This window comes from Schistocerca cancellata, chromosome 12, assembly GCF_023864275.1.
Source record: "Schistocerca cancellata isolate TAMUIC-IGC-003103 chromosome 12, iqSchCanc2.1, whole genome shotgun sequence".
NCBI classification, from domain to species: Eukaryota; Metazoa; Arthropoda; class Insecta; order Orthoptera; family Acrididae; genus Schistocerca; species Schistocerca cancellata.
This window is the reverse complement of record NC_064637.1, coordinates 158,261,496-158,287,718: the sequence shown is the minus strand read 5'-3', so window position 1 is coordinate 158,287,718 and position 26,223 is coordinate 158,261,496.

Below are 26,223 nucleotides of genomic sequence, written 5' to 3'. Positions count from 1 at the left end.
GGGGGGGGGGGGGGGGGAGGGGGGGAGGGGGATCAGCCTAAATGTGTTGGTCAGATTCGAGGCGTTTCGTACCACAAGACATAAGTTTTACAGGTGACACAAGTAACTTATTATACGATATAGGAAATGAGTAAAAAAAAAATGATGGACATTTGTAAGAAAATTGTCGTCTGGAATAGTTGTGAATAGCGTTTATGCAATGGCATGACGTCCAGTATACTGACAAATGCAGCAATGTGGGGTATCGCATCTGATGTCAGTAGTACCATGTATAATAAGGCTATCACCCAGGTGGTGGAGGGTGGAACTCGGTATAAAGGCAGTCTGCTGTGTGCGGAGCCGGCCGCTGTGGCCGAGCGGTTCTGGGCGCTACAGTCTGTAACCGCGCGACCGCTACGGTCGCAGGTTCGAATCCTGCCTCGGGCATGGATGTGTGTGATGTCCTTAGGTTAGTTAGGTTTAAGAAGTTCTTAGGGGACTGATGACCTCAGATGTAGAGTCCCATAATGCTCAGAGCAGTGTGAGTGTGCGCGTGCGTGGTTTTTACTGCAGACAAGAAACAAGACACCATTAGTGGTAGTATGTGTTGTGTAAATATATCACGACTGACAACGCCATGAGGAAAACAGTTGTTATGAGACGAAAAAAGAAAAAATCAGTGGGTACAAGGAAATGGGACACTCTGATCGTCAGATCACCAGGAAATTGAGCCGTTCAAGTACAGCGACAGATAATTTCGTTAGATTCTGCGCACGATTGAACAGAACGGAAAACACGGGGAAAGTAGAAAATTATCCGAGTCATCGAAGCGGCTACTTTTTGAGCAAAGAAAGGGCCACAAATGGTTATTTTCCTCAATTTTTTGCTGGTGCACCATAGCCAATAACAGTCAGACGTGTGCGACAAATTACGTCACACGACAAACGTCTTGCATTCAAGAAACGACTGCAGAAACCTGCTCTAGCACCCAAACATAAACGCGATAGATTGGAGTTTGCTGAGAAACGTGTCTCATGGTCATCAGAATCGGATGAAGTGATCCTCAGTGACGAGAAGAAGTTTAATTTAGATGGTCCCCAAGGATTTCATTGTTATTGGCATGATGTGAGAACGGAGCAACAGTTAAGATAGAGCAGTAATTTCGGTGTTGCGAGTGTTATGATTTGGGCAGCCTTCTACGCTAAAGATAAGTCACGCATTTCTTGGCTGAACACTGGAGTGAAATCTAGTATGTACACTGAGGTGCCAGAGACAGAACTCATCAGAATATCTGAGGGTCTAGGGGACGAAAGTCGGACATTTCATCAAGATAACTAATAATTAAACTACTTCACTGTCTTCCCCACATAACTATAGTAGTTTCGTTAAACTACTGTAGTTACGTGGGGAAGACAGCGAAATTTTGCTGGGGCGAAAATTTTCAACACCGAAAAGAGATTATTTGATTTAAACAAAAAAACCTCAAAAATTTGTTGTTATTCTCGTGTTTCATAGACATCAAGAAACGTATGATCATGGGGTTGTTTGTTACTGTTCACATTGGTCTCCACCACTCAATGAATTACTTTGAGACAAGTGCAAATGTTCACTGCCAGAACAGTTTCCAAAACATCACACTTTAGTAATTAGTTCTGCGGTGACACTTGTGTAGTTCAGTTGATTTCTTATACGTATCTTAGCCGGTGTAACTCTTAGTAATCTGCTTCCTGATGCTGCTGAAGCAGTCGCTGCCTCGGTCCATTTCATCTGCTAACTGGATCAAGTTACGTGAATTCCATGAAATAATCCAGGTACCAAGTCGTTTTATAGTGGTTTATTTATGACAAGCTGCACCATTTCTTCTTAGTTGGAGCCCACTCCACATAACAGGCTACGTAGTCACAGTACTGTATTACAACAATTAGGTTAATGGACAGACGAGCGACACAGTGGCTGCGTCTCAAAACTGTTCCCAACTGTACATCCTTGAGTCTTGAGCTCCTCCTAATTATACGTTTGTTAACAATCAAGTCAACAAAATTACAGTGCAAATTTATTAAATTAACAATTGAAAGTTAACATTTTTATTAGTAACTATCCACAAAACTTTGCTTATTTTATCCTGAAACTGCCGTATACAACAGAAAAGACTTTTACATAGGATATACATCATACTATAAAAATACTGAAAGATAACAATGCTAACCTAAATTTTCTTAGTTATGGCTTCATTGCGAACATACCGGGTGATCATAAAGTCAGTATAAATTTGAAAACTTAATAAACCACGGAATAATGTAAATAGAGAGTTCACAAAATGTCCGACAGATGGCGCTGGACAGCAAAACGTCAGTCACTGCGCATGACTATCGTGTACAAAAGGAGCGGTAATGAGAGAGAGAATCAGATGCGCCAGCAGTCGCAGCATGTTGACGTTACCTGAAAAGGCGCTTTTAGTGAAGCTGTAGTATCAGAATGGGGAATGTGCTAGTTCAGCGTTACGATCCTATCGGCATAGGAAGGGGATTCGAACGGGTAAAGGTCCGTTGACAATGCAGCTGTGGCGAGAATGATTTCGAAGTTCGAAGCCACGGGTTGTTTAAACGATAGACCCCGTAGTGGCCGACCGAGCACAAGGCGTAATGCTGCTGAGACAGTTCAGGAAGAAATGGAGACTGTAGCGGCTTCGTCTATGCACGGGGAAGTCAGCGCTCGTGCAGTCGCACGTCGCACCGGCATTCCATACACTATTGTTTCGTTGGCACTGAGGCGTATCCTCCGATGCTATCCGTACAAAATCCATCTGCATCATGAACTGTTACTGCGATTTAGTGAAGCGGACAGCATTTGCGGTGTGGACGTTTCAAAAGATGGCGGAAGATGATGATTGGTTGAGTAACGTGTTGTGGACCGACGAAACTCATTTCACGCTCCGGGGGTCTGTCAACGCCCACAGCTGCAGAATTTGGGCTACCGAAAATCCTAGAACTGTCGTGTGAACTCTATTGCACGACGAGAAAGTCACCCATGGGTTGGATTTACCACATCTACCGTTATCGGGCCTTTTATCTTCGAGGAGATTCGTGATTGTGGTTTTGTAACTGCTACCGTGACGGGTGAGAGGTACGCCAATAGGTTAAGAATCGCATCATCCCCAGCCTGGCTGATAAACACCTGCTGGAACGTACGATGTGTATCAGGACGGCGCTGCACCCCATATTGCTAGACACATGAAAGATCTCTTGCGCGCGTCGTTTGGTGATGATCGTGTGCTCAGCCGCCACTTACGTGATGCTTGGCCTCCCAGGTCCCCAGACCTCAGTCCGTTCGGTTATTGGCTTTGGGGTTACCTGAAGTCGCTACTGCATCTCTAAGGATGCTGAAAGACATCCGACGCCAATGCCTCACCATAACTCCGGACATGCTTTACAGTGCTGTTCACAACAATATTCCTCGACTACAGCTATTGCTGAGGAATGATGGTGGACATATTGAGCATTTCCTGCAAAGAACATCATCATTGCTTTGTTTTACTTTGTTATGCTAATTATTGTTATTCTGATCAGGTGAAGCGCCATCTGTCAGACATTTTTTGAACTTTTTGTATATTTTTGGTTCTAATAAAACCCCATGTCATTCCAAGCATGTGTGTCAATTTGTACCTCTCTATCTACGTTATTCCGTGATTTATTCAGTTTTCAAATTTATACTGACTTTTTGATCACCCGGTATATTGGAGAAACATGACCTACTAATAACCAAATGGAATAATAAATTTTATAAGATTTAATGTATTACGCGAAATCACTTATTGGATACCATTGGAATTAAGGAACTTTCAAAACAGGAATGTGAAAGAAAAGGGTTGTTTTACTTAATAATGCATCTGTGCATGTTTCTGCTACAACCCCCGAATGGTCTGAAGATAAAGATATCGATGTCTTGCTCTGACCTGCACGTAGCCCGGGTATGAACCCAATGGACAATCTTGGGGGGAAACTTCCAAGGCTTGTTTCTCGCAATGAATGACAATTTGAAGCCGTGCGTGAGCTGAAAAGAGCGATACGAGGAAAGGGGGCGGCAGTTTCACTGCAAGAAGAACAAACCCTAACAAAATCAATGCCGAATAGAATTTCTGTGGTAATAAGAAGAAACAGACGTTCGACGAAGTACTAACAATATAGTGACAAAACAGGCCAGTGAGTGCCCTTATAACAGTTTCCATCCCGGAAATGCAAACGCCTTCTTTCGCTACTCCTGTTATGAAAGAAATTATGTAATTCCGTCATGAATGTTTATGTCTTACACGCGTCTACTACGTTCACAAATTCGATACAATATGCTACAGACACTGTACTATTACTTTCATACCAACCCTGCCTTTGTACTGATTTCCCATACTGTATTCCACAGAACTGTCGAAAGAGATGACGTAATTTTTCACGAATACTGTGGCAACCAGAGAATCAGAAATTGTTTAAGCCATACTATTGTCTCACTGGGATCAGCCAGTCCCCTAATGCTGTAACTGGGTAAACGAAAGGTTTGTCGTAATCACGAGAAATCGCTTCTAGAAGTGTAGGAGAGTTCTGTAATGAATAAAAACTGTGTACTCCAGAGTGCAGCAGGTGCGCCAGGAAAGTGAACACCTTCACCCTACTCCCCCAATTGCAGATGCCTAAGAAACGGATGTTATACTCATGTCATGAGATACATCCTGGTATCGCGTCGGACCGCCTTTTGCTCGGCGTAGTGCAGCAATTTCGACGTTGCATAGACTCAACAAGTTGTTTGAAGTCCACTGCACAAATATTGAGCTATACTGCCTCTACAGTTGTCCATAATAGCGAGAGTGTTGCCGGTGCACGAACTGACCACTCTTATGTCCCATGAATGTACGATGAGACCCAGGAGATATCGACCTCGTCGTCGCACAACAGTTTACAAAAATATAGAAAACATTGAACTCACCACAACATCAGGAGACAAGAAGAGTGAGGAGTGTTGCAGTCCACGCTCTCGTCGATGGACCTTGTATATTTCTTGGATGTTCATTTAATTTTAGCTTGGATATTAACGACACATTCTCACATGGAAATGGATGGTTCACAGTTGCCATAGTGAGAGGTGGTAGTGGAGTGTCTAATGTACCTGGCCTTGAAAGTTTTAATGATAGAGATGTAATTGCTTATCGTACCTACCATATGTTTGAAATTGCTAATAAAGACTTTGGTAAATCTGCTTATGATTCTACGTCTCCACTTGTTTTCTATGCACGTAACAAGAGAAAACTCAATCTCAATGAATCTGTATTTATTTGGATTAAAGGCAAAGGTGTATGTGAATATGTAAAATTTGTTGGTGATTGCATGGCCAAATGATAAGCCCAAATTGTCAAGAATTTTCTCCGAACCAATCGCGAACAGTTGCGGCCAGATGACGTGACGGATTGTCATCAATAAAAAAATTCGATCGTTGTTTGCTGCAAATGGTCTCCAAGTAGTAGAGCGTAACTATTTTCAGTGGATATTCCATCAAAACTCAGCCCACACACCATCGTGGAGACAGTACCAACCTCCACAGCTTCCATGGCTTCGTGGGATCTGCGCCACACTCGGAGCCTACAATCCGCTCTCGCTAACTGGAAACGGACTCGTCTGACGAGGCCACGGTTTCCCAGTCGTCTCGGGTCCAGCTAATACGGTCACGAGCCCAGCAGAGGCGCTGCAGGCGAAGTCGCACTGTTAGCAGAGGCACACGCTTAGGTCGTCTGCTGCCACAGTCCATTAACGCACAATGTCGCCTCATTGTCCAGACAGGTACGTTCGCCGTACGTTTCATACTGATTTCTGTGTTGCTTCTCTGTTAGTACGCACAACTCTTCCTGCTCTCGGTCGTTAAGTGAAGGCCACCAGCATTGCGGTGTGCGTGATAAGAAGCAGTGCCTGAAATGTCGTGCTCTCGGCACACTCACGGCACACTCGATGTCGGAATATTGAATTCCCTAACGATTTGTGAGACGGAATGTCCATGCGTCGAGCTCTAAACACACTACTGGACATTAAAACTGCTACACCACGAAGATGACGTGCTACAGACGCGAAGTTTAACCGACAGGAAGAAGATGCTCTGATATGCAAATGATTAGCTTTCCAGAGCATTCACACAAGGTTGGCGCCAGTGGCGACACCTACAATGTACTGACATGACGAAAGCTTCCAACCAATTTCTCATATACAAACAGCACTCGACCAGCGTTGCCTGGTGAAACGTTGTCGTGATGCCTCGTGTAAGAAGGAGAAATGCGTACCATCACGTTTCCGACTTTGATAAAGGTCGGATTGTAGCCTATCGCGATTGCGGTTTATCGTATCGCGACATTGCTGGTCGCGTTGGTCGAGATCCAATGACTGTTAGCAGAATGGGGAATCGGTGGGTTCAGGAAGGTAATACGGAACGCCATGCTGGATCCTAACGGCCTCGTATCACTAGCAGTCGAGATGACAGGCATCTTATCCGCGTGGCTGTAACGGCTCGTGCAGCCACATCTCGATCCCTGAGTCAACAGATGGGGACGTTTGCTCGACAACAACCATCTGCACGAACAGTTCGACGACGTTTGCAGCAGCACGGACTATCAGCTCGGAGACCATGGCTGCGGTTACCCTTGTCGCAGCATCACAGACTGGAGCGCCTGCGATTGTGTGCTCAACGACGAACCTGGGTGCACGAATGGCAAAACGTCATTTTTTCTGAAGAATCCAGGTTCTGTTTACAGCATATGATGGTCGCATCCCTGTTTGGCGACATCGCGGTGCACGCACATTGGAAGCGTGTATTCGTCATCGCCATACTGGCCTATCTCCCGGCGTGATGGTATGGGGTGCCATTGGTTACAGGTCTCAGTCACCTCTTGTTCGCATTGACGGCACTTTGAACAGTGGACGTTACTTTTCAGATGTGTTACGACCCGTGGCTCTACCCTTCATTCGATCCCTGTGAAACCCTACATTTCAGCAGGATAATGCACGACCGCATGTTGCAGGTCCTGTACAGGGCTTTCTGGATACAGAAAATGTTCGACTGCTGCGCTGGCCAGCACATTCTCCAGATCTCTCACGAATTGAAAACGTCTGGTCAATGGTGTCCGAGCAACTGGCTCGTCACAATACGCCAGTCACTACTCTTGATTAACTGCGGTATGGTTTTGAAGCTGCAATGGCGGCTGTACCTGTACACGCCATCCAAGCTCTGTTTGACTCAATGCCCAGGCGTATCGAGGCCATTATTACGGGCAGAGGTGGTTGTTCTGGGTACTGACTTATCAGGATCTATGCACGCAAATTGCGTGAAAATGCAATCAGATGTCAGTTCTAGTATAATATATTTGTCCAATGAATACCCGTTTATCTTCTGCATTTGTTCTTCGTATAGGAATTTTAATGGCCAGTAGTGTATAAAACGTGTGACAAATGATTTTTGTTGGATAAAGTTCTACTTACCCTCCCACAAATACAAGTAAGTGCCTCATTAATCGCACTTGGAACCTGACGTTTATTAATGGCATTTAGGCCCACTCGGGTTCCTTGTATGGCACTTAGGAAGAGCTTAATAAAGTACATTTTTTTTTCTAATTTGTATCATTATTTTCTTGCAGGGATGCGGTGAGGAGCATACACTGAGGTCACAAAAGCAACGAGGTAGCGACGTGTATGTATACAGACGGGGGCAGTATCGTGCACACAAGGTATACAAGGACAGTGCATTGCCGGAGCTGCCATTTATCCTCAGGTGATTTATCTAAAATTTTTTCGACATGATTATAGCCTCACTGGAATTGAAAGATTTTGAATGCGGAATGTTAGTTGAAACTAGACGCAATGGACATTTCATTTCGGAAATCGTTAGTAAATACAATATTGCGAGGTCCACAGTCTCAACGGTGTGCCGAGAATACGAAATTTCTCGCATTGCCTCTCACACGGACAACGCAATGACCGACGGCCGTCACTTAGCGACAGAAAGCAGCGGCGTTTGCGTAGAGTTGTCAGTGCTGACAGACAAGCAACACTGCATCAAGTAACCGCAGAAATCAGTGTGGGACATACAGCAAAGGTATCCGTTAGGACAGTGCGGCGAAATCTAGCATTAATGGGCTGTGGCAGCAGACGACCGACGCGAGTGTCTTTGCTAAGAGCACGACGTCGCCTGCAGCGCCTCTCCTGGGGTCGTGGCCGTATCGATAGGACCCTAGACGACTGGAAAACGGTGACCTGCTCAGATGAGTCCCGATTTCAGTTGACAAGAGCTGATGGTAGGGTTCGAGTGTGGCCAGGGACTCAAGTTGTCGACAAGGCACTTTGCAATCTGGTAGTGGCTCCATCATGATGTGGGCTGCATTTGTATGAAATGGACTGGGTCCCCTAGTCCAACTGAACAGGTCATTGCCACGCGTGGTAACTGCGTGCTCATGGGCACCTCGTCACGGTCCGCGCGGCTGCCCCCGTCGCAGGTTCGAGTCCTCCCTCGGGCATCTGTGTGTCTTGTCCTTAGTTTAAGTTAGATTAAGTTATATTCAGTAGTGCGTAAGCTTAGGGACCGATGACCTCAGCAGTTTGCTCCCATAAGCCCTTACGACAAATTAAAAAAAAAATTGATCAATGACTGGAAATTGTTGTCCGACTACTTGGAGAACATTCGGAGCCATTTATTTACTACATGTTTCCAAACAACATCACGTCATGTCAGCGGAGCACAGCTATTCGGCCGGCCCTGGTGACCGAGCGGTTCTAGGCGCTTCAGTCTGGAACCGCGCGACCGCTACGGTCGCATGTTCGAATCCTGCCTCGGGCATGGATGTGTGTGATGTCCTTAGGCTAGTTAGGTGCAAGTAGTTCTAAGTTCTTAGGGACTGATGACCTCAGCTGTGCTCAGAGCCATTTGAACCATCTGAACAGCTATTCGTGATTGGTTTGAAGAACATTCTGGTCATTTCGAGCTAATGGTTTGGCCACGCAAATCGCTCTACATAAATACAATCGAACATTTATAGGACATATTCGAGAGGTCACTTTGTGCACAAAATGCTGCACCGGAAACACTTTCGCAATTATGGACGGCAATAGAGGCAGCATGGCTCAAAGTTTCTGTAGAGGAGTTCCAATGACTTGTTCAGTCTCTGCTACGTCGAGTTGCTCCACTGCTCCGTGCAATTCCCAATTTTTTGGTTATAAGTCAGTTGTCTACAAACAGGGATGAATTATTGTGCTATTCTCCTGACAAATGGGAGATTTGGCGCTTAGAACGTTTTCTGTTTACACTCTTCAATTCAGGCGGACATGAGGATTAATTGAAATTGTGTTGGGATACTAAAATTCCTTGTGGCTTCTTCACATTTATGTCTCTGACAAGGGACACTGTCCTCTGACAAGTCGGTACACCAGAATTACAGCTGTGTTTATGTATTTTTACTGATTCACAGTGATGAATTTTATCACATTCAAACGTGACGTGATTCAGAATGAGATTTTCACTCTGCAGCGGAGCGCGCGCTGCTATGCAACTTCCTGGAAGATTAACAATGTCTGCCGGACCCAGACTCGCAGGAGAGCTTCTGTAAAGTTTGGAAGGTGCGAGACGAGATACTGGCAGAAGTAAAGCTGTGAGGACGGGGCGTGAGTCGTGCTTGGGTAGCTTAGATGGTAGAGCACTTGCCCGCGAAAGGCAAACGTCCCGAGTTCTTCTTTATCAGCCAAAAGGAACAATTTGGCGTATCCCCCAAACTATTCAGACCACTATAGAATTAGTTGTAGAAAATATTCCATGCCATTGCCAAATAAACGCTAGAAATAACGAAGAAGGTGGAGGAATCGTAGTTGGGTAGAGATCTGCGTCTATCGATAATGAAATAACAAATAACAGACGCGATAGTAAGAAAATTGAAAGTGTTTAGCTGTACCCTAGCATTGTTTCCGCTGTAAAAACCTTTGACCGTAGGTAATAATCTGCTGTCAGAACTCGTCGAGTTGCAGGCACCATGTTTGCACATGAAGTAATTTGGGAAAAATGAAAACCGAATTTCGGAAACCGTGTACATCCCTGAATCGATTTTGATAGTCGGACCGAACGCCGGTCTTTCCACCGTCAGCTGTCTTACATATAATGTTGACGGCAAAACTGCTCCCTCGTTTCCGCCAGCACGAGGAAATGACGTCATTACTGTCTTTGTAATACTTATAATTTAGAGAGTGAACGTTTTTCTTATGGGCGTCAATGAAATCTTAAGAAGTATCGGAAAGATGGTTCCAGGAAGTACGTTTGAAAGTGTTATTCATTCCAATTAATGAGTGCGGAACTGTTTCATCACACTCACTTACCTCAAGTGAATTGTAGAAAAATTGCGAAGTGATGACTAGCCGAACATTATTTAAATCCAACGTTTTGGAGACATAAAGCTGCTCACCAGCCACTGGTTGATTTCCATAGTAGTTTACAAATTAGTCTGCTACGCAGGGCATGGTGTCTTTGCCAAACAGTTCGGTTTTGCTAGCTGAGTAAATAGATCAGCGTTCATGTTTCTCAGAAAGGAAAAATGGCCAGTTGTGAACGGGACCCACACTGAGTGTCAAGTACCAACTTATGTGTGCATACAGACAGTTCATCTATTCCGGAAATCAAAGACCTCGACTATTCTTGCCTCTTATCGACGTTGATACTGACAAGATACCACTCCCGGGAATTCCAATACTTTCGAGAACGTTTTAATTTTAAGTCTGAAGTCGGCTAACAAAAGAATTATGTTTCTGTGTGATAAAATTTCAAATTAACAATTTTACGATCTTTTCGCTTCACTGGGAAATACGCCATAGCTTGTAATGAGCGCGTTTACGACTAACAAAGTACATCACATCTTTCGACTGCAGTGACTCAGAAGCTTAAAGTCGCTACACCACCATTGGACCACAGACCTTAGAATTGTGGCGTAAATTTGAATCTGATATGTCTATCCATTGCTGCGAAAAAGGGGTCTCAACAAATGGCCAGTCGGATAACAAATGAAAAAATAATTGTTTTTCGTATGACAGAATTAGAAATTAACAAATTTCCCATTTTTCCTTTACTTTTACTGTGAAACCTTGATTCTTGCCAAATTTCATGATCATACGTCAACGGGAAGTACTCTCTGATTTTCCGAGTGTAAAAATATGTGTCATCAGTAGCCGTATCTTTCGATTTCATTGACTTTGAAGCTAACGTTTATTATACCGCCAAGTGATCATAGACCTTAGTATTTGAAATAAATTTTGAAGTTGATACGTCAGCTCAATCCTGAGAAATAGGGTTGTAACAGTAGGAAAGACAGGCACAGAAAAAAGTGATTCTATTTTTACTGATTGAGGCATGGAAACGTAAAAAACGCATTAGATTTTCTTGAAAACGTCGGGGTAAAATCGTAACATACGTTTCACATTAATATGTACCAGGGTATTCTGGAAAGTAATGCCCACGAATTTTTTATTCTGTTTTTCAAAGCAAAAAACTGGTCTCTCGTTGGGAGAAATGTATTTGTCGCCAGTGTGTTTAGAAATAACTATCTAGGCATGAAGAATAAAGATATATAATATTAATAAAGTTGGTTTTATTTAAAAAAATCTCTAAGAGTTTTCACGTAAAAAATTCGGAAGCATTAATTTTTGGCGTGTCCCCGTAACTTAAGTACGAGTGTCTTTAACGCAGTGGTCACACGTAGTGCACTGTCTAATATCGTGCAGGGTCCCCACGACCAGGCAGCAGTGCCGCAACACGACGTGGCATGGATTCGACTAATGTCTGAAGCAGTGCTGGAGGGAACTGACACCATGAATCCTGCAGGGCTGTCCATAAATCCGTAAGAGTACGAGGAGGTGGAGATCTCTTCTGAACAGCAACTTGCTCAATAATGTACATGTCTGGGTACTTTGGTGGCCGGCAGAGGTATTTAGAAGAGTGTTCCTGGAGCCACTTTATAGCAATTCTGGACGTGTGGGGTGTCGCATTGTCCTGCTGGAACTGCCCAAGTCCGTCGAAATGCACAATGGACATGAATGGATGCAGGTGATCAAATAGGATGCTTACGTACGTGTCACCTGACAGAGTCGTATCTAGACGTATCAGGGGTCCCATATCACTCGAACTGTACACGCACCACACCATTACAGAGCCTCCACCAGCTTGAACAGTCCTCTGCTGACATGCCGGGTCCATGGATTCATGAGCTTGTCTCCATACCCGTATACGTCCATCTGCCCGATAGAATTTGAAACGACATGGCAACATGTTTCCAGTCGTCAACAGTCCAATGTCGGTGTTGACGGGCCCAGGCGAGGCGTAAAGCTTTGTGTCGTGCAATCATCAAGGGTACACGAGTCGGTCTTTGGCTCCGAAAGCCCATATCGATGACGTTTCGTTGAGTGGTTCGCACGCTGAGACTTGATGGCACAGCATTGAAATCTGCAGCAATTTGCGGAAGGGTTGCACTTCTGTCACGTTGAACCATTCTCTTCAGTCGTCGTTGGTCCCGTTCTTGCAGGATCTTTTTCCGGCCTCAGCGATGTCGGAGATTTGATGTTTTTCCAGGTTCCTGATATTCACGGTACAGTCGTGAAATGGTCGTACGGGAAAATCCCTACTTCCTCGCTACCTCGGAGATGTTGTGTCCGATCGCACGTGCGCCGACTATAAGAGCACGTTCAAACTCAGTTAAATCTTGATAACATACCATTTTAGGAGTAGTAGCCGATCTAACAACTGCGCCAGACACTTGTCTTATACAGGTGTTGCCGACCGCAGCGCCTTATTCTGCCTGTTTGCATACCTCTGTATTTGAATACGCATGCCTATCCAGTTTCGTTGGCGCTTCAGTGTATAATGGTTACCGAATAGTTAACTCATCAATTTTGGACTGCCGCTATCCCTTTTTGGATTTCGATGCTAGCTTTGCGCAGACGTGCGTTTTCTCTAATTCCAAGCAGATTTACAAGTCGCATTTGGTGATCTTCAGTTTAATGCCGATTTCCCTTGTATTGCGATAAATATTTTTATTGTGTCTCTTTGGGTCCTAGTGGTACCAGGCTCTTCACAGTGACACGTGGATGAATGTCCCACGTTCGTAATAATCACGTCATGTGTGTTCACTGGTACGATGATGTCACGCCGGCATTTGTGGCCGAGCGGTTCTAGGCGCTTCAGTCTGGAACCGCGCGACCGCTACGGTCGCAGGATCGAATCCTGCCTTGCGCATGGATGTGTGTGTTGTCCTTAGGTTAGTTAGGTTTAAGTAGTTCTAAGTCTAGAGGGCTGATGACCTCACATGTTAAGTTCCATAGTTCAAAATATGGTTCAAATAGCTCAGAGCACTATGGGACTTAACATCTGAGGTCATCAGTCCCCTAGAACTTAGAACTACTTAAACCTAACTAACCTAAGGACATCACACACATCCATGCGCGAGGCAGGATTGGAACCTGCGACCGTAGCAGTCGCTCGATTCCGGACTGCAGAGCCTAGAACCGGTCAGCCACCACGGCCGGCTTAAGTCCCTTAGTGTTCAGAGCCATTTGAAGCATTTTTTGATGATGTCACACAGAAAACAAATGCTGCACGACCAACACTTACAGACATGATCTATAGGTTGTGAGCTCAACATTCGTCTATGCATTATTAGTCTCGTAGTTATTGGTGATTCAGTTCTGACGTTAGTTTGGCAATTGAGTGAAAGAAATTAATAAATTACTAGTCAGTGCAGTACTCCATCTTTTCTTGCACTGCGCAAAAAACTAGTTCGTCCGTAGCAACCGACATTTAAAAAAAGAAATAATTATGTTACAATCCAGTCGCGACTCATATCGCAGAACGTCTACACGCAGCCGAAAACAGATTGTTGGATCTGAAACTCGGCAGTCGGAATCGCATTTGTAGAATCGTACACGTGACGAACAAGAAACGGAGTTAGGAAATCGGTTTGGCCTTTTGTGATAGCTGTATATGAACTTGAAAACAGTGAATCGCAATTTTACGCCTGATTGCGCAACATCTCTCAACAAACGGAAACCGTGTTTAACACGCTAGACTTACGCTGCCTTTTTGTGTTTTGTTTTTATCATTTGAGAGACATTGGTATTGTGATAGATAAAAAAGTGAGTCACTTTTAGCTCTCTTGCAACAAACATGGCAACGCATTGTTTCGTAACAAGTTTTCCTATGTTAAACTTTACCTACTAGTGCACGTTTGAACATCTGAAAACATAGGATTCGTGGAATCAATTTGCAGGACACCACACGAATCAAAGAGATACCGAACATACTACAATACCGATAATAGGATATACCATAAAAATAATTACATAATGCGCATTCATTATGTGGAAAGACTGTAAGGAAAAGTACATTTCTAGTGGAAGGAAGCAAAATACCAGTAATCACTATTGGAGTTAATACTCGAAGTCCGCTTCTCAACAGTGCAGGTGATGCGTAGTGAGTTCATTGAGTAAAACAGCACATTTTTTCTCGGCCAGTTTCGATTGAAAAAATGTCCAGTTTGTTGTGGGGCCTCGTGGAATATTCCCCCTTCAGCCACTATTGTTTCATCAACTTCCAGTATGTGGCGGTGCTTTATGTAGCCTTCAAAATGGGGACTGTATTGTAGGAGCATTCCAAGAAGGGTCATTGAGCTTCTTTTGGCGCAAAATCAGAGCATCGCAGGTATTCACAGGCGCTTGCAGGATGTCCACTGAGATCAGGCAGTGAACAAAAGCATTATGTTGAAAATGGAGTTTTGCGGCCAAAAGAGTGGGGAATAATATGGTGTATTGGGATCCTGAATAAAATCAACCTGCTTTCAGAAAAAAAGGTGTGGCATTAGTTATTGAACGCCGCTCGTATAAAGGAGTGTTTTACTATTCTCATATTTGTTACATCGCATTTTAAATTGAATGTATGGAACGAAGCAAACATTGTCACGGGAAATAAAAAAAAGCTGTCACATGCCTTAAAAACGGAAATATAGTTTTCTTTCATTTCCAATATTTACCTTAGTTTTTGCTTAAAACTATACAAATAAAGATGAACGCAACGATGCTGGCTATGTATCAGTATGTGGCGGTTACTTGTGAAACAAGTCCGTGCTACCAAAAAGGGAACGAGCACATGAAGAGAGACTGCAGAAACGCGACACGTTCTGATAAGCCGGTGTCCGCACAAATAGCTGAATGGTCAGCGTGACGGACTGCCGTCCTCGGGGACCCGGGTTCGATTCCCGGCTTGTTCGGGGATTTTCTCCGCTCAGGGACTGGGTGTTGTGCTGTCTTCATCATCATTTCATCTCCATCCGGCGTGCAGGTCGTCCAATTTGGCGTCGAATGTAGTAAGACCTGCACCAAGGCGGCCGGACCTGCCCCGCAAGGGGCCCCCGGGCTAATGACGGCAAACGCTCATTTCCATTAAGCCGGCACGGTAGATTAGCTGCTTTTCAAAGACTGTTGTCGATTGTCAAAGATGTCGGAGAGCCTCCTTACGCGTTTCTGCAGGGTAAACAGTACTCGGAAAACAGATACAGTTCTATTGTTGTCATTCCTGTTACCATGTTTACATGGGGCTGCAACGTCTCGTTTTCGCAAACCGATTTCACAATACCGCTTCTAGTTGGTTACGCGAGCACTGAAATATCGATTCTACAAATGATGTTCTGGCTTTCGGATTTCAGTTGCCGTTAAGGCGGGGACCGTTCGTGAAATTCACGGAAAATGCCAATTTTCAGTTTACTAATAGAACTCGAGGACAATAAGTTACCAAAGTTTCAATGATGAAATGGCCTGCGAAGTGTTTGAAAAGCAACGATTTAATACCAGCTCGGTGAATTCCATTGATTGCTTTCAAGCAATCTTTTACAGGACACATCTGGAAATATATATATATATACTCCCTGGTTTTATAGACCATCTCCGACTCTGTTCCCTATCTTCGGAACAATAACAAAGCAGCTGTTTGTTCATGAAGACGCAATTCTTGTTTTGCCTTGTGCTACACACGGAGAATTGCTCAAGTCTTCGATTATGGCGTAGTTTTTGTATTTAATGATTGAAACGTAGGGAGGTAGGAGGTCTTAGAGAGAATGCACTTTAAGATCGTCTCTCAAGACATCATAATAATAACTGATTTACAGCGCCTCTCTGCAGCTCAAAACTCAGTTGAAGACCTGGTAAAGGAAAGAAGTCAGAGAACAAGAAACAAGAAGAGAAGTAAGTTAGCAAGCTTTTGTGACAGTTGTCACTGAAGTTAAAATCCTCTGGATTGTTAGGTCGCTTTATATTTCCATCCAAAATAATCGACGTTCCACCCCTCTGCTGGCATATAGTGGACACTACAACATTCTGAAGAAGATCCCAGCAGAGGGTCGAAACGTCGATTATTTTATAAGGAAATATGACGCGGCCTACCAACTCAGAAGATTTTAACTTTGAGAAGAGAAGTTGTGAAAGGCAAGACGACCCTGAGTACAAATCTGGTGCCTTTTGAAGGGCTGACCTAAGTAAAAAAAATGCGTTTTCTAAAAATTATGTTTTTTAAACATTTACGTACCGTTTTCTCAGAATCTATGAAGGCTGGAACTACGAAATTTTGTACACATTTCTGTAAGTCCAATAAATGTTGACTCAAGAGCAAATTTTGAAATGACGAGTGTAGGCTGATGTACGGGGCAAAGTGCTTGGAATTTTGCATGGATTTTATATTATCCTTACATAATTAAAAATTATTCCCTATTCGATATATTCAAAAAACCTCATGAGAGAAGATCCAATGCGCAAAGAGATTAGACAGAGAAATTTTGTAGAAATCTGTCGAATAGGTCCTGAGAAAAAGATACATTTATTATTTTTTGAAAATAAAATTGTTAAATTCCGTAAAATAGTTAAATATATACGAATGTAATCCAATGAACTTAACAATTAATATATTAATTTCCTGTAAAGAGTGTTACAAAATTTCATCTTAAAAACTGTGGATTTGGTACATCTTTTAAATAGCGTGGGTTTTTCATAAACGTGGCCCCTTAAAATCAATTTTCAATTTCGCGCAAACGCTCAACCGTGTTTGAATAGTGGATTGGGTTGTCAGGCGGCTGCTTACTTTTTAAAATGTCGACGAAGTGATTCTTTTGTTGACTGCAGGAAAAGAAGTACTGGGGTAACCGGCAAGTAGATGATTTGATCTATTCAATGGAATAAAAGCGCATTTTATTCTTCTTGAAAGGGAAAGACGTACGTAAATGCTGATATATTAACTGAAGTGAAAGAATCGAACCTCTTGGCAGCAATGTGAGAAAAACTGACTAGTAACGGTGCAGAATTAACCGTATCTCTTTACTTATAATTGCGTTTTCCATCCAAAACGTTGGAATCTGATGAAGTTGTACCGGTTAAAGCTTCGCACTTTTTCCATCTGATCCCAGTCAGAGTAATAAAAGAATTTTGCACACGTTATTTGGCACGGAAGGGACTTCTAAACACCTGTTCTCGAAGAGTGTCCCCCTTAAGAGTTCACTGATATCCGTAGGGAAACTGTGCCGTCTTAACTGAAAATATTACAAAGGCATTGCTAGCCTCGCTTCATCACACTGACGAATTCGAAACAGCTGATTGACAAATACCATTCTTATAAAACAGTTGACGCTTCGAAAACCGATAAGCGACCGCATTAGGAAACTCAGTTCCAGCCTTAGGTGCAAGCAGGACAGCCAAAGTCGTTTCAGAGGAGATAAGCTCCACAAGCTTGGAACACATTCTTGACAGAGGAAATCGGCCATGTCCGCTGTAATGCGGAATTTAAGGATGATTTTCTCGTACACCACACGCAACACGGACAACTTTTTTAGAATAACATGGATGATATTTTTGACGCCGCCTGTCAAAGTGGCTTCAGTGCAGGGGCGATTATTCTTCAAATAGCGGGAAAAATTAAAACTACTTTTTCACCAACTTCTACTGTATTGTTTTTATTTTTTTACATATTATGAAAAGGTTATGTTAAAATGCCTAAATATTGTGTAGAAACACTGGAGATTGCAGTTTTCGGCGTTTCTCTAAATAGATTAGCGCCCCCTGCTTCGCTCGTGTAGACTGTGTGGTCTGCACAGATTTTTTGTTTTCCTTTAATCGAATTTCCATGTACTTCAAAAATCGCAACATCTTCGAAACTTCTTACATTGATTAAGACTGCTGTAGCAAGGTCCTTTAAGGTACTTCTGACCAAACAGCTATTCCGATCGCTGGAGTCTGAAGTTTTTATCAGTTTAGTCCTTTGAGTTTTTTAGGTGATATTTCCATACAAACTTTCATACCCTAACACATATTCCTTTAGAAGTCAATTGCCAATTTTCTTAGATTTGGCTTAAAAATGTTTTAATTTAAAGAAATATTTTTATAAAAAATTTCGTTCTTTATTTCAGCCCCTTAGGTGTTTACTTTCCAAAAAAGACTGAAACAAGTTTTTGTCATAGATGTAGCTTTATTACTACTTAAATAATAATTTATTTAAAAAGAACTATCCACTGTTTTACCCCCTTAGTGTTCGAATTTTCAAATACGCTGAGGCATGTACTTTTTTATTTGTGACAGAGAAATAAAATATCAAATTTCGTAGTTCTAGCTATAAAATTACCTTAGTAGCGCATATTTTCAAAAACCTTCCTTTCCATTTTTCGCCCCCTTAGCGGTGTAATTTCTGAAAAACCCTTCTTAATCGACGCCTGTAGTATAGGGTTGACACCCTCTCCAAATTCCAGGCTTCTATGCTTAACGGTTGGGCGATTATGAGGCAGCTATTCAGCACACTGCCTTTTATACATTTACAGAGAAGACACGCCGTATCTGACAGGAAGGCACTTCCGTGAGCTCCAGTGTTGGACATTTCAGCAAGATTCAAATAAAGCTCTGGACCCAAGGATGGATTTTCTGAGTGATTATTCATCGCTTCTTTCTGTATGTTTGTTCTTTACCTCTCCTCTTTAAATCCTATTTCCGCTCAGCAATCCTCCCCTTGTCATTATATACGAATGTCATCGCACGCGTAATATATTTTCCAGACAACGTGTTAGTTAATAATATCTACGTTTTACGTGTCAGTAGCAACATATAATCCAAAGCATGTCCCCCTACAGATCTTGAACCAACACACAGGTTACGCCCTAGGTGAAAAGCTACTCGCAAATGCACTACACCATGCGATGAAAAATATCCGGACACGTATTAGGCGACCTGTGCCCATTCTTCGCCTTTACGACGGTTTGAACACTACTGGTGCTCTTTCAGTGAGGTGTCTGAATGAGTATGGAGGAATGGCACACCATTCATCCTGAACATCCGAAAGCAGAGCAACTAGTGATGTCGGATGCTGGGGATGGAGCGAAATTGACGTTCTAGCCCATCCCAAAGGTGTTCCATAGGGTTCAGCTCGGGCCTATTGGCAGGCCAATCCGTTTCAGGAATGTTGTCAGCAAACCACTGCCTCGGAGATGGTTATCAGTCGCCTGACTGGTTTGATATCGCCCGACTCCACTCCCTCTTCTGCACCATCGTCTGATGAAGTCCGGCGATCTCAATCTGAAGTGCGAGACCTAGTATCAAAAAATAAATTCCTTATTCGCAAGTGTCTTGCTTGCGTTTGGTGGACTGATGAGCATTTAGCAGTGTCGACATCTGTGTCTCATCGTCAGCGCCCATCTTGATGACTTGGAATCATGTGACGTGTTACTTTCGTGACAAGTTTCCGGCAATCATGCATTAGAGTCGATACCGTTAACCTAGTATCAGTCACCAAATACGACCAAGGTTCAAATGGTTCAAATGGCTCTGAGCACTATGGGACTCAACATCTTAGGTCATAAGTCCCCTAGAACTTAGAACTACTTAAACCTAACTAACCTAAGGACATCACACACACCCATACCCGAGGCAGGATTCGAACCTGCGACCGTAGCAGTCCCGCGGTTCCGGACTGCAGCGCCAGAACCGCACGGCCACCGCGGCCGGCTACGAGCAAGGCGATTGCGAATAGAAAAGAATTATTTCATGGTAACACTTCCTCTTTGGTACTCTGAGATGAAGATGTTGCAACAGGATAGGAATTCTTTGCAGGCCGCATCAACCCACTCATACTGCTGATGATAAAAAAAAGCACTTAATCCCAGCGTCGTCGATTATTTTTTGGATATATTCCAATCTCTACCTTCCCTTATAATTGTTGCCTTTTATAGCCGCCTGAACTACCGAGGAAGTTATTCCCTGACGTCTTAACGCATGTCGCATCATCGTGTCCCTTTTCCTTGTCAATGTGTTTGAAAAGCCCCTTCCCTTGCCGATTCTGCGGAAAATCTCTTTTCTTATCTAACCAGTCCGCTTACTTTTCAACATCCGTCCATAGCACCACATCTCAATTGCTTCGATTCTCTTCCCTTCCAGTTTAATAGGATTGTAAAAGTAATGACGACGTTTCGAACCTTTGTGTTCGGAAATGTCGAGACACATATCGGTAACAAAGTGTTCCTTACTCGTTATTCCGTTACTATATGTCACTACGTGTAAATGTTTTTCTTTTGATCTTTTGTTTCATACTCTTCTCTGAAAAAACCATCTGTTTGCTCCTTTTCTGCTGCTTGATGTTTACACTACACTGTGTATGAAAGAATCGTTCACGTGAATTCATGTGGCTCGTATGAAGGATCGTCAACAGCATTAATGTGCGCAGTTCGTGGTAGAGTGGTTAGCATCACTGGAGTCCCGGGTTCAGTTCTTGGACAGGTCGGAAATTTTCTCCGCCCGGGCGATGCGTGTCTGTGCCGTGCTCATCGTCTGGTCCCCAGCTTCATCGACGCGGAAGTCGCCGTGTAAGGGTTCTGTTTTATATAGAAAATTGTAATTTTGGTAATATTTTCGATGTCACGCGTCAAAGTGAAACTTCAGTTGCATCTGAGTAATAGCAGGCAACATCTCAGCCGAAGAAGTTGTACTGCCAGAGATTATTAGTACAAAAATCTTTGCTTGTGAGTGGAGTACAGTCAGAGAGAGAAAGAAAGAGAGAGAGAGAGAGAGAGAGAGAGAGAGAGAGAGAGATGTATCTTGTGATGGACTAAGACGTGTGTGGGCCATGCTGCGTGCTGGCAATAGTTTTCTTATATTTTTCATTTATGGAGAGATATTTTGCAAATTCATTCAGTACGCTTCAAAAGGTACTGCAATAGCGCATTTGCTGAAACATCCAAGCGTAGTAAATTTGTTCAGGGATTTAAAACTGGAGATTTTTATGTGATGGAGTAACAATGTGTGATTTAATCATTTTGTTCAAAGACGGAGAGCATAAGTGTCTGTAAGGAAGTGAAGTGAAATAGTTCAGGTGTTCGACTATTAATTTAAAGTGAATTTTTAACATTTCAAGTGTTAAAATATTGTTTCTTAGTGACGTAAAGTTTTGTTAATACAGTTACTTTATTGGTTTTCCATCATGTCTTTATTTCAAGTTTCATATACACTCCTGGAAATGGAAAAAAGAACACATTGACACCGGTGTGTCAGACCCACCATACTTGCTCCGGACACTGCGAGAGGGCTGTACAAGCAATGATCACACGCACGGCACAGCGGACACACCAGGAACCGCGGTGTTCGCCGTCGAATGGCGCTAGCTGCGCAGCATTTGTGCACCGCCGCCGTCAGTGTCAGCCAGTTTGCCGTGGCATACGGAGCTCCATCGCAGTCTTTAACACTGGTAGCATGCCGCGACAGCGTGGACGTGAACCGTATGTGCAGTTGACGGACTTTGAGCGAGGGCGTATAGTGGGCATGCGGGAGGCCGGGTGGACGTACCGCCGAATTGCTCAACACGTGGGGCGTGAGGTCTCCACAGTACATCGATGTTGTCGCCAGTGGTCGGCGGAAGGTGCACGTGCCCGTCGACCTGGGACCGGACCGCAGCGACGCACGGATGCACGCCAAGACCGTAGGATCCTACGCAGTGCCGTAGGGGACCGCACCGCCACTTCCCAGCAAATTAGGGACACTGTTGCTCCTGGGGTATCGGCGAGGACCATTCGCAACCGTCTCCATGAAGCTGGGCTACGGTCCCGCACACCGTTAGGCCGTCTTCCGCTCACGCCCCAACATCGTGCAGCCCGCCTCCAGTGGTGTCGCGACAGGCGTGAATGGAGGGACGAATGGAGACGTGTCGTCTTCAGCGATGAGAGTCGCTTCTGCCTTGGTGCCAATGATGGTCGTATGCGTGTTTGGCGCCGTGCAGGTGAGCGCCACAATCAGGACTGCATACGACCGAGGCACACAGGGCCAACACCCGGCATCATGGTGTGGGGAGCGATCTCCTACACTGGCCGTACACCACTGGTGATCGTCGAGGGGACACTGAATAGTGCACGGTACATCCAAACCGTCATCGAACCCATCGTTCTACCATTCCTAGACCGGCAAGGGAACTTGCTGTTCCAACAGGACAATGCACGTCCGCATGTATCCCGTGCCACCCAACGTGCTCTAGAAGGTGTAAGTCAACTACCCTGGCCAGCAAGATCTCCGGATCTGTCCCCCATTGAGCATGTTTGGGACTGGATGAAGCGTCGTCTCACGCGGTCTGCACGTCCAGCACGAACGCTGGTCCAACTGAGGCGCCAGGTGGCAATGGCATGGCAAGCCGTTCCACAGGACTACATCCAGCATCTCTACGATCGTCTCCATGGGAGAATTGCTGCGAAAGGTGGATATACACTGTACTAGTGCCGACATTGTGCATGCTCTGTTGCCTGTGCCTGTTGCCTGTGGTTCTGTCAGTGTGATCATGTGATGTATCTGACCCCAGGAATGTGTCCTGGGACAATGAATTCACGGTGTTCTTATTTCAATTTCCAGGAGTGTATATGATTTTGCTCTCGCGAGTTTCTCAGCTACAGAACGTTAAATGACAATGACCACTGCAGTAATGAGATTCATTAACTCAGAAGTTTTGTGGTTCTCTCTACAGTTTAAAGCACATATTGCACATCACATTGCTACTAGTTTGAATGTTTTTAGCTAGCATAGCAGCAGCTGCTGCTCCTGCTGCTGCAAGAGTTTGGAGATAGCGGCAGCACAGCGTTTATTCATTGCGCAAACAGGTAGACCATCTATAATTTACGTGTGATACTATCACATTTTAGCACTAACATATTTTTCAGACAGGGCATTTTTGGTAATTTATTGTATTTGATATGTCAAATTCCTTGTATTATTGCTAACAGTTTTCTTAAATACAAAAGAACTGACTGTAGTTTCCCCACTATCGTTGCAGTACACAGTTTAATGTTGCATTTCTGATTAACTTTTGCATCATTCCTGATCACTTTTCAAGAATTACCAGATTACTTGCGAACTTAAATACGCGCTTGTTTCCCTCATCACGAGTTCAACCCCCTCCCCCCCCCCCCCCCCACACACACACACAAATACCATTAAAAGTAACTATATATTATCATATAACCAGAACTAATTAGTCACTTTCAGCCGAAGTGTCGTCAAATGGAAAAATTCGCACCAGAAGGCTGAATTATCCCGGATGGAATCTCCAGGCCAATAATGCCATACGAACATTTTATTTTTTATTTTTTTCCAATAAAAATAATCTCTGTATTCAGCTCAAATCAGAATTTAATTTTAATCCGACTTGAACGAATAGTGAGAAACGTATGTAGGTAACTGCTAGCTGTCAGATACGGACAGTTGGGACGTAAGTCGCTCACGCCATCTTATGCTCGCGTACTAACAGGACGCAGTTGTCGAACTTACACGGGAGTAACGAACTGCTGGCTTACACATAGTGTCGAATCGAGCCAGACACGAACTGCATCGGGAAAAGAAATCAGAATAAGAAAAAGGTTTCATCGGTCAACGTTCGCTGAAAGAAAATAGAGAAATACAACAACTTGTTACTCGGCACGAGACGGGTGCGAGATGCCTGTAGAGAAGAAAACACGTGAATAACAAAACATTCCAGGGAGTAACGAGACGATGCTTCAAGATCATTACGCATTCCTTTATGGTTCTAATGGCTCTAAGCACTATGGGACTTAACATCTGAGGTCATCATTCCTCTAGACTTAGAACTACTTAAACCTAACTAACCTAAGAACATCACACACATCCATGCCCGAGGCAGGGTTCGAACCTGCGACCGTAGCAGCAGCCCGGTTCCGGACTGAAGCGCATAGAACCGCTCGGCCACAGCGGCCGGTACGCATTCCTTACTCAGTAACGAGTATATACGGTATCGAACAGCTCTACCCACTGAAGCTGTAGCTATGCTAAATTTTCTCGGAATAGCAATATAGTAACCTGTGTGGCTCAACTGTTAGGTGGTCCACACAAAACCTGTTACGATATGAAATGTTGTCTGTACTATACCGATGTACGAGGAGCGTTCAATAACTAACGGACCACACTTTTTTTTACTTCTATAGTTTTGGTTAAAAAAACGCGAAATTTGTTGTGGGACATTGTGGAATATCTCCGCTTGAGCCCCTGTAGTTCAGTGAAGTTCCCATACGTGGCGGCGACATACAAAACCTTCAAAACGGGTCTATAACAGAAGTACATTCCAAGCAGATAGCTGGGTTTGTTCTGGCGGAAAACCAGAGCATCACAGGTAGGCGCTAGCAGAACGTCTGCTGAGAATTGGCAGTGAACAAAAGCACTCGCGTCGTTGGGCGCGGCGTCCGTCATCGCAACGGAGTCGGGCAAACCTCTCCGATCTCCAGCGTACCGGCTGGCCACACACAGCTGTGACTCCTCCTGTGTTGGAACGTGCGGACACTCTCATTCGACGTGCTCGACGGATCACAATCCAACACCTCGGTGAGCAGCTGGAGTCTCTGTTGGTCGTGCTGACACACCCGTCCGCCAGTTGGGGTACTCTAAGATGTACGCCCGCCGCCTAACGGAAGATCATAAAGAGCAACGAAGGACCATCTGCGAGCAATTGCTTGTGAATTACGAGGCTGATCCTGACAATTTCTTGTCGAACATCGTCACTGGCGATGAAACATACGTTCATGACTTTGAATCGGAAACAAAACGGCAATACATGAATAGTCAACACGCCACCTCTCTTCCAAATAAGAAATTCAAAAGCCCGCAAGCGGTCGGTAAAGTCATGGCTACGATCTTCTGTTACTCTATACGATGTCCTCCCTCGTGGTGCAACGATCAAATCTGTCCTGTGCTACCCTTATAAAACTGAAGAAACGATTACAGGTGTCCGTCGCCACAAAAATACAAAGTAACTTTTCCTTCTCCATGACAATGCAAGGCCTCAGATATCGGGGCACACGAGAGCAGCTGACAAAACCTCATTCGACTGTTCTTCCTCATCCAACCTACAGTCAGAACATCGCACCTTCCGACTTGCACGTTTTCGGCCCAATGAAGGATGCAATCCGTGGGAAGCAGTACGTGGATGATGAGGATGTTATTGATGCAGAAAGATGTTGGTTCCGACGTCGAACTGTAGAGTTGTCCCGCGCGGGCATGCAGGTGCTCGCAGTAGGGTAGTGTAAGGACGTCTCACTGAACGAAAATTATGTTTAAAAATAGGGTTTGTGGTGAAAAGAGTGGGAAATAATACGGTACAATGGAATCACGAATAAAATCAAACTGCTTTGTAAAAAAAGAAATGTGCTGCACTGCTTATTGATCAATAAAAAATTTGTTGCATTGCTTATTGTTCAATAAGCAATGCAACACGTTTATGTTATGGCCTGTTGTTCAAGTTTCTACCGCTAGTGGGCGCTGTGGTTGTGGTGCTGCAGTCGCTGCCGTTGGAAGGAAATTTAGAAATTCAAGCAGGCGATAACAGGAAATTTAAAAACGAAAGATGCTGGTGGCGGGATATTAAAAAAAAAATCGAAGATGGGCTGATGGAAAACTACAAAAATTAATTTCGTTTCATTCCATTCTGATCCATTCCATTCTGATGCGGTACATTCTGTTCTAATATGTTCCGTTTCATTCCATTTTCCAATGACATTTCGATCAATGGCTTTCTGTTGTGATGCATTCTGTTCTGTTCGTAGCTGTTCCATTCTGTCCCATTCTTGAATAAAGTTTACATCTGTTTAGTCCATTCTAATGCGATGCCGATTCCGACCCATTCCATTACGAGTCTTCCATTCCGTGCTGT